At 36.9% G+C, this 10616-nt stretch overlaps 1 protein-coding gene and 1 pseudogene across 4 annotated transcripts in view; one reads left to right on the forward strand and one right to left on the reverse strand.

Annotated features, from left to right (window-relative positions):
- Nucleotides 1–10616, forward strand: part of ST6GALNAC3 (ST6 N-acetylgalactosaminide alpha-2,6-sialyltransferase 3) — a 486754-nt gene that overhangs the window by 241864 nt on the left and 234274 nt on the right. The window lies entirely within an intron of this gene.
- Nucleotides 5593–10616, reverse strand: part of LOC112485773 — a 7921-nt pseudogene continuing 2897 nt past the window's right edge.

Raw genomic sequence — 10616 nt, forward strand, 5'->3', positions numbered from 1 at the left:
TACTACTTGTAATAAGGTTCACTGTTTTTTTGCTTACTAGGTATGAGAAGGGTATATTCTAGTGTGGTTAGGAACCAGAGCTCTGAAGTTGGACCACTTGGATTCGAGCTCTTGCTCTACCACTTACTTGCTCTGTGATAGTAATGATTAATTTTATGTGTCAACTTGACTGGGCCATGAGATGCCCAGATATTTGGTTAAACATTATTTTGGGTGTGTCTGTGAAGATGTTTCTGTATGAGATTAAACATTTGAATCAGTAAAGTGAGTAAAGCAGATTGCCCTCCCAAATGTTGGTAGGCCTTATTCAATCTGTTGAGTGCCTGAATAGAAAAAAAGCCTGTATAAGAATTCTCTCTCTCTGCCTGACTGTCTTTTACATGGAACATTGGTCTTCCTGCCTTTGTACTTGAACTCAGACTGGAACTTATACCATCAGCTCTCATGATCTCCAATTTACTGACTGTAGATCTTGAACTTCTTAGCCATAATAATCATGTGAACCAATTCCTTATGATAAGTCTTTCTATATGTCTATATCTACATATATCTATATCTATCTAAGCCTAGATAGATAGATAGATAGATAGATGAATATCTGTCTGTCTGTCCATCCATCCATCCATCCATCCATCCATCCATCCATCCATCCATCCATCCCTCTCTCTTATGGCTCTGTTTCTCTGGAGAATCCAAATTAGTACAGTCATCTTGGTCAAGTTGCTTAACCATATAAACAAATGAGGCCATATCAGTACTTTTTATCTCAGAGTATTTGAGGAGTAGATGAAGCAATATATATAAAATGCTTAGCATGGTGTCTGTTATGTTGTGTTTAACAAATATTAGTTTTTATGACTGGTGCTTGATTTTCATTTAAGGAACTTAGTAAAGAAAATGGAACTTTACAATCTATTGACAACATTTAATTTTAATATCTTCTCAAACAGTGGCAGTAACTGTATAATAAGAGAATTTTCTTTGTTTTTCCTAGAAGCTTACCAACTAGAAGCTCTGAAAACAAGTGTTTACCATGAAAAATATTCTATTAGAGAACCTTAACAAATTAAAACGGCCCATGATGAATACATTTGAAAAATGACATCTTGTTATTTATTTTCTAACTTTCTACACTGTGTTACAGATAGAAATAACTTATTATTTAGCACTAACTGTCTAGTCAGCAGTTTTACTATCTTGTGCACTTTCTGACCCTATTGATTTACCCTAAAAGTCTAATTTAGTGTGAGAGACCACCTGTGATTTTTCTACATTTTAGATTGTCGAAGTATCTTTCCGGCAACTATTGTATTCTGATTTTCTTTGCACATGAATGTTGATGTGGAAAAGGCAGCTGAGCAAAGGTTGGCAACCTTTCAGAAGTGCTTTGCCAAGTTTCCATTTATTCATTCTAATTTAAGGTTTTCTAACTCAGGAAGAACCTCCTCTCCTTCAAACCACTAGAGACTGCGAACTTCCAAGACAGTGAGGCTACAGAGATTGAAATTATCAATATATGGTAGATTTTTCATTTTTTTCTTTCCTGAAAAATCAAAACTTTAAAAAAGTTCATGCCAATTTTCTACAATCCAGGCAGAAGGCTCATATACATGATGAGGTGGTTAGTGAACAAGATCGGAATTCTGAAATTTTTGAAGATTTTTATGCAACATTTGTCAATTTATTCAAGCCCAACTGTAGATGTGCGCTGTGCATTTATTTAGGAATCTATTCATTAAATCAATATCAAACGCCTAACTTCATATATACGATACTTAAATACTTTGAAGAATAAGTAAAAGGATGTATTTAAGGCACCTAACATAGTACTTGGCTCATAGTAGATATTCAGTAATGAAACTTTTCTTTAACAAGTTCACAAAAATAATAAATGTACATAGTAAAGACTCAAATAGTGCAGAGGAGTTGAAATAAAAAGCAGCAATTCCCCATGCTACTTCCGTTCTTCTGTCATATTTTCCAGAGCCTTAATTTTTTTTTTTATGTGGTAGAACTGAAATTCAGTTCTTCCAATAGCTGTCTATATAGCATTAAAAAATATAGGTATTTTGTATTTTTTAATGCTGCACCCACCACTGTAGTCTCACAGGGAAATTCCCTGCTGGGTCAGTCCAGGTTCACCTTGGTCAGGGACAGTGTTCCCTCTTACCCTTTTTCAAGTGAGGGTTTTACAAGTGTCCGCGATTGTTGACCTCCAGACCTGCTGTCCAGGGGGATGAATCGGCATGGGGGAGTCCACACGCAAAGACAGATAATCTTCCAAATCCCTTCTGCACTGCTTTCCAGATTTCTGTGGGAGTAGGTTTCTTTTCTGTTCCCCCAGGATGTCTTCCTTTCCTTTTACTGTGTCGCCCCTTGCTTTCTTTCACACTATTCTCCATGTCCAGTCTTATTTAGCCTCTTCAAGAAGAAAAGGACTGTAAACCTCCTGGTCTGGCTCTTCGAACTTTTGTTTTACTTGGTGGTATGGGCTGAAGTAAGCATGGGAGGAGAAAAATAGTCCTTTGGGGTACGAGTGAGACAAAAGATCTGAAAGGAAATGCACGGAGAGCAACTAGATTAATATTTTGAGATGGAATCATCCTGCCTTTTCCCCTTATTTTACTATTCCTTGATTTACCTACTTTAGATATTATTTGTTGACTCACCTCTCTAAAGAAGGAGGACTTAACTCATTTCTTCTCCCTACCATATTTTTTCTCCTTTCCTTACCAAAGTTTGAGGGTTATATTAGTATTTTGCTTCTTCTGTTTTCTTTTTAATTTTAAATACTAACACTTCTATTCTTGTGTTTTTTGTTCCATCACCTTTAGGCACCAATGAATTCCATTTCTCTTCTCTAGCCACCAAGATGAGCATTTTAGCTCTCCTCTCTTCTCTTTTATGTTGTCAAGGTTGCAATGTTTTGTTCTATAACTGTATTTAAAGTTTCCAGGTTTTATACAGAACTTGATTATAAAAGTTGAAAGCCAATAAGCAAGATTTATATTATAGTGTTGATTAGCCAGATTTGAGTGGACTGTATATTAGAAAATATTACTGTTTCAATATTAGATTTCCTGAATTTGATAGTTATATTGTGCTTACATAAGGAGCAATCATATGTACAATATACATGCTGAAGGACCATGTATATTGGTTTATGTAGATAGTTTAGCAAAAATACATATATAGAGAAATATAGAAAGATTAGAGAGAGAGAGAGAGATGACAGATAGATGGATGTAAAGTAAATGTGGCATGATGTTAACAATTGTTGAATCTAGGTGCGGAGTACAGATGTTCATTCTCTTATTCATGTAATTTTTCTGTTGGTTTAAATTTTTTTCAATATAAAAATTTGAAGAAAAATTTAATCCATTTAAAGCCCAGAAAGTAAAACAGTTTATAGTAGATTAACATATTGAACGTTTACATGTCCTTCACAAGATTTACCAAGTACTGAATTCAAAAAGAGAATTTTTAAAACTTTAACTTTTTAAAGATCTAACAGCCCAGAGTTAATAAGAATAAAGAAAAAAAAACATTCAAATGTGCTTCGAGTGACACATTTCAAAAGCATTAGTTTGAACCAGGTTTCTTCAGCTCAAGTGCAATTAGTAATCTAATAAAGAATCAATAAGATGGATAAATGTGAGAATCATGTCTTAGATTTTTAAACCAAGACAGGCTGAAAACAAACACAATTTCCAGCTTCTTAGATAAGCTTTCTATTATGCCACTTCTGTGACGATTACAATTATGATAATGTATCAAAGTATTGTTTTATCTCATCGAAAAATGAAATATTAGTGTCATACAGTCTTTTAGTGCTTACACTAATACAGAGACTGACAGTTGTGATGCAAACACTTGGTTACTGGAGCTTTCCTAAGCATTACTGTTCTGATATATGATCACACTATTTTAAACACCACATCTCAATTTTCTAACACATTTTTCACTTTTATAGTTATAAGGATTTGCAGCATTACATTCTCTCTAACTCCTTGCTCATGTGACTAAGAAAAGGGAAAGTTTGAAAGTTCAGAGTGTAAGTTAGCATTGAGAAGTAAGGCCGATTTGTCCTGGATTGTGCATACTAATCAGCTTGTGATGATGGATTAATTTGCTAGTATTTCTTTTGGATGTGCATGTCTATAATCATATGCGAGATTTCTTTTTTGTGTATTAACTGTCAAGTTTCGACATTAGCTTTATGCTAGCTTTATGAAATGAGTTGGATAACTTTCTATCTTCTTGTTCAGCTTGGGAACAGATTATGTAGCATATCGTTGTATCTATTAAACACTTTAAAGAATTTTTTTCCAAAGAAATGTATGCCCTAAATTTTTATTGATAACATTTTTAATTTCTTTCAACTTTATACCTCCAGCCACGATGCCTTCTGCAAGTTCTTAACTTGTCTATCCCATTGCTTGCTGGACACTTCCATATGGTTGTGTAACAGTTATCTCAATTAGGTAGGTGCATGTTCAAAATAGTTATTTCTTCATACCTGCTTCCCCCCCGCCCCCATTCCTTCCCATTTCAGTAATGTCACAGCCCTCTACTCAGTTTTGCAAGCCAAAAACCTAAAAGGCATCCTAGAGATTTAACAGCCTGCCTTCCTCCACATCCCATCCATCAGTATGCCATCCAGTTGTATCTCCAAATCTTCCTACTTCTTGCAATTATCCAGGACAAAACCAGCTTTCACCACAGAGCTGCCAAAAGAGAGCTCTTACAAATATAAATCGAATTGCTTGACTCCTCTCCTTAAAGTCTCTATTGGCCTTTTATTGTAGTCAGAACAAACACCAACCTCCTTATCATGGCCAATAAGAAACCCTGCCATACTGGCCTCCTTTTATTCCCAGAACGTGCTGCATATGTTTCTGCCACAAGGTTGCTTGCCGTTTTCTCTACTTGGATACTTTTCAAGCTGTGGTGGCCATTCTTATCCGAAAGATCTCAGCTCAGTTGACACTTCCTCAAAGAGGTCGTCCCTTCTGCCACTATGTCTAATATTGATCCCTCTCCTCCAGTGACTGTTAAGTTACCAAGTCCAGTTTTTGTTTGATTTGAACCAGAATGATTATTGCAGATTATGGTCAAGATTCCAGTTGGTCCCTCTACTGGGTATTTACCCCAAAGACTTGAAAACCCATATCTGAAAAGATATTTGCACATTGATGTTCATAGCAGCATTATTCACCGTGGCCAGGACATGGAAGCATGCGAAGTGTCCTACGATAGATGATTGACTAAAGAAGCTGTGGTACATATATACAATGGAATATTACTCATCCATAAGAAGAGATGAAATACTGCCATTTGCAACAACATGGATGGACCTCAAGATAATCATGCTAAGCGAAATAAGCCAGACTGAAAAAGTCGAAAACCACATGATATCACTTATATGTGGGATAGAAACCTAAAAGCAACAAATGAACAGGACAAACAAACAGAGACTCGTGGACATGGACAATAGACTAGTGGTTACCAGAGAGAAGGGGTGAGGGGGAGGGGGAAAAATAAATAAAATGTTGAAATAAACAAACAAATAAAGTTAAAAAATAAAAGATTTCAGTTGGGGGACCCCATTTGATTTGGGGCTGGGGCCCCCTGCCCATGGCTGGGCAAGTGAGACAGGAAGGTATAGAAGGAGGGCATCTGGGCATAGGCCTCAGAGCTGCGAGATGATATTGGGGCCAGGTTGCAGGTGAGGCTTGTACCCTTGGGCTCCATGTTCAGGGCCTTTACCTTGCCATTGTCTGTCACCACAGAGAACCTCTTGAGTTATTTATCTAGCTCCATAGAATTATCTAATAATAAATCTGTCTTCTTCCCAAAGGCCCCCGATGGGGTCATCCAGGAGCTGAACTTTGTCTTCCATATTGTGGGTTTATCCTCACTTGCCAGTCACAAAGACACTGACACTAAGACACAGACTTTGATGCCCTTGACCTCCAAAGCCTCATCCTACTTCACCAACATCACATGTGAGTCTTGAGACATCCCACAGTAGGGACACTTTTCTTGTCCTTGTACAGCTGTGCCAGGTTCACCTTGTTCCCAGCCTTTCTTCAAACAACACCAAGGCCAGAGTGGCATCTTTCACTTTGAGAGGGGCTGTGGCAGTGGAGGTGCTGCTTAAACTTGGGTCCTGCCAAGCATCCACCTTCTTCTTCTTTCAGGTAACTGTCCTGCTCCTGATGCTGTCATTGTTACAGACTCACTGAGGTTGCCCCAGTGAGTACTAAGCCATTTTGACTGTCCTAAGATGCTTGGTTGGTCCTGCCAGTTCCAGTCTGGTCCCTGAGGCCTCAATCACCTGCCTACCCACTGAGCTGCCACCTGTCCTATATAGTGGTGTTAGAGTTTATCTTAGTTTTAGGTATTACTCTTTCTTTCCTGTTGGCCTTCTATTTCTGTCTTGTCAGCTCCATAAAAGAAGGTACTTTTGCATCCTCAATAGCTACAACAGCACCTGTCCCACAATAGTTATTTGTGTGTGTGTTTCATATAATGGACTTTTGGCTTAATTCTCATAGATCCAAATGATGAATCTTAAATATTTAATGCTAAGAGTATGCTGTATTTGGAAGTTTTTGTCGATCAATTGGTTGGTTGGTTTTAAAATCAGATCAGGTTTTATGTATGTAAAATTTTATGGAATTTAGTGAGGTGTTTGCCTGAGTGGATGGGTCAATAGCGGAGAAGTTTCTTTTTTATTTCCTTTTAAATATGATTAGTTATGCTTTGCCAGTGTTGGTCTAGAACTTTTATGAATATTGGTTTGGGGAGTACAGCCAGTACTAACAATTCTGCATTTATTTATAGCTATCAGGTTGGTTACTTACCCCTTGCATTCTTCTACTTTTCTTTATTTTTATTGTTATTGTCCTTTAAAACAAAGCCAAACAAATCAAAATGAAACAAAGCAAAACTGTTTTGTCAACTCTTACAGAGATAAGAAGGAAAAATTTAAGAGGTAAATATTAAATTATGTGAAATGATTTGGGGATGAAGAGGCTGACTTTATTGACTAAAACAGAATTTAAGAAGTATAAACTAATTTAATTTAATTTAGTGTATTTAGCATCTCATCAGGGTGATTAGAATTGCCTATGATTTTGTTGTTTCCAAAACAATCATGTGGATTCTGTTTCGCTTAAACTCAAAATGACTTGGATTGATATAAAAAATCCTTTCCTCCTGATTAATTTCTTCATTCAGACACGCCATGGTGTCAGAAGTTCTCAAAAATGACTTTATTGCCAAGCAGCTTCGGATCAGTGATCAATCTTTTAAAGAAATATTTTATTTTTTTCCAATTGAAGAATAATATGTATTTGTCGTAAAGAAATAAAATGAAAATTATGCACATTCCCAAGAAATTTCCAGTTTAGCGTATTTCCTTTTCAGTCCTTTCTCCGATATCTGATATTTTTGTTCCGCTTTGAGATATGCATTGTGATTGCTCTTTGTGATAAAGAGGATGAATCTGCTGGCTCATTTCCTTTTATAGACTGCCACCTCCTTCACCAACCAAGAAAAAGTATATTCTGGATTTTGCTTGGTTTGCAACAATTTATGCTAGAAGAATTATAAAATGTAGAATCTGTAATCTGAATCTGGCCTATTCTTATCAGAAAAAATAGCTTCCACCACAGGCAGAGAGGAAACTTTACATATCACCCAGAGAGCCAATGCTCTTGATACATATTTCATGATCACAGCTGAGGCTTTTCCAAGCTCAGAGTGCCGTACCATTCATTTATTCTTTTAAACTACAAGATTATTTTTGGCTCTTTGTGTTGGCACGTAGGATTTCCCGTTACTGATCTGCATGTACCATTTATCAAGTCAAGAGTTTAATCTATCAAAGTCAGAGTTTCTTTGTTCTGCCTGTCTTGCCTTCCCATATGGTATTGTCTCATATGTGTGTACTGATGGCTTAAAAGTTATTTGCAATGTAATGTTTATCACATTTCTCTGCTTTTTTCAAAATACCATATTATGGAGCAAAGTTGTATTTTATAGGGAATGATAATTATACTATTAATCAGTTTCTAGAACATTCAGTTAATCTCTAAACCTGATCCCTTGCTAGTATTCCTGGTTTTAGTCTTCCCAGTAGCTCCTACTTTTCCTTCTCAGTCAGTCTGCAAATCTGAATCATCTTCAATTCCCTTCTCTTCCCTTTTTCCAAACATTTATTGAATTGTCAAATTCTTTGGATTCAACTTCCTGGATATTTCTTGATTTCATCCTTTCCCATCTTTATTTCCTGAATTCTTGATGTCATCTGTTGTTTTCTAAGATGCAAGGTGATCTGCTCAGAATGCTTTTGATGGGATCCAGATATAAAGGGCAAAACAAATTAAGTAACACGTTCAATAACACTGAGTGCCTGCCATGTGCCAAACCATTTTTTAAGCTCTGGAGATATTAGCAGTGAACAATCGAATTAAAAAAAACTCATGAAACTTACATTCTAGCAGGAAATGGGGGTGAGACAAAAAATAACATAAGTAAAATATAGTATGTTGGATGTTATTAAGTGCAATGAAGAAAAATAAAGCAGTGAAGGGACATTGGGAAGGTTGGCGTGGACAAGGAAGGTATAGATATAAAATAGGTAATGGAGGCAATAATAAAACTTAATTGAAACTTAAAGGAGCATCATGAGCAAAAAGAATACAGCAAAAGGCATTCTAATTCTATCAACAGTTTCTTGAATCTCCTAGTCCTGACACCAAACCATAGTGATAATCTATGCCTGAGCAAGAGCTGTTATGATAGCCACTAAGCTACGGTCCCTCTCTCTGAGCTGTCCCTGTCCTAGATCAGTACTTTCTTTCGGCAAAACTTTATTGAGATCAAAATATAGGAATTGTACTGACAATAAGGAAGGAAGGGAGGGAGGGAGGGAGGGAGGGCCACATCTGCCTTCTTCCCTACTTCATCCCCAAACCAAGCAGGATGTGTCTCTTAATGCAATAAGGGAGGGAGTGAGGGAGGGAGGGAGGGAGGGAGGAAAGAAGGAAGGAAAGAAGGAATAAATGAATTATGTTTGAAAGAAGTGTTAAGGTTGTTCCAAAAAGACATGACCACATGAGTAACTCAAGAAACACAAGATAGGATTTCCACGGACCAGAATAAGACACAAATGGGGATCACGAATAATATTTAGTGAAACATTACTGCCAATAGGAAGGAGTCTAAAACTTTTACCCTAATATTCATGGCCTTTCACCAACTAAGTTTTCCAACCTTTTTACCTAGTGCTCCCCTTCACACTCCTGAACACCAGTCTTCTGATTTCCTTCCTTGAGGCCTTTGTTTTTTTGTTTGTTTGTTTTCAAGCTGGAAGAACTTTCTCTATGATCTATTCAGTATCTAATTTTATCCACCTATTAGATTCAGCTCAAATGTTTCCTATTCTATAAAAACAATAAAAATGTTACTTATTCTTCTAAATGTTAATAACACATTCTTTTTTGGATGCTTTGAGTTATATTTATTTAATATGTGAATGTGTCTCCACTTTTCTGCTAAACTTAAAGTTCTTTGAGAGTAAGCTTTTGCTCTGACTGATCTTTTACCCTTCCCCATGCCCAGCGAATGTCTATCAAGGATGAGGGAATGATTAAGAAAAGTGCTCAGTGGCATATTGAAGGAAAATATTGTCATACTGGAAATGGAAAAAGGTTGTGAAATGCCTAATAGGTAAAAGACGTGGAATGTTTAGCTTGAGGAAGAGAACAGTAACGACAGGCAAGTTTTTTTTGGCCTTCATCCTTTCCTCTGTCCTCTTCCTGTCTCCTCTTCCTCCTCCTTCTCCCTCTTTTTCTTCTTTTTGTCCCAGTCCTTTTCTTGATGGAACTTCTAGCAATATTCATCAGTGTTTACCTTTTTTTTTTTTGTTTGAAATATTTTCTCCTCTCCATATCCATGGTATACAACGATCCTTTTCATCTCTTTTGCTGGCTGCTCTGCTCCTATCTAGTATTTAAAAGTTGGAATCTAACCTGAGTCTTCTTAGACACTGTCTTATCAGTTCTGGCTTATTGATGCTTGTGGCTTCAATTATAATCTACTTGGTGGAGTTTCATGAAATTATATGTCCATCTCAGAAAAAACCTCTAAATCCCCAACGGCCCATTCAACATTTCCTTCAGGATGCCTCAAAGTTTCCTCAGACCCAGCATGTGCAAGCAGAACTCACAACCCTTTTCCACTCTTTACAATTTTAATGAACGACACTATAGGCTTTCCAAACCAGAATCCTAGAACTCAACCCTGACGTCCCCTCCTCTTTAATTCCTCACATCTAATCCACTTACAAGCTCTCAATTTTTACCTTCTAATATATATATATATATCTAGAGTCCAGTTAGAGACAGACCATTTCCAAGCAGGAGGGCACCGTCGTCTCTCGCCTGGACTGCTCTAATAGCCTCTAACTGGGCTTCTCACATCCACATTTGCCTCTTCCACCCTGTTTTCCACAATACTCTACAGTTACTAGTATGATTTTTTCGAAATGCAGATTTTATTACCTTATTTCCCCAGATAAAACCCTCAGTCAGTTACCTGTTCTT

Source organism: Pteropus alecto, unplaced genomic scaffold (genome assembly GCF_000325575.1).
Source record: "Pteropus alecto unplaced genomic scaffold, ASM32557v1 scaffold25, whole genome shotgun sequence".
Taxonomy (NCBI): domain Eukaryota; kingdom Metazoa; phylum Chordata; class Mammalia; order Chiroptera; family Pteropodidae; genus Pteropus; species Pteropus alecto.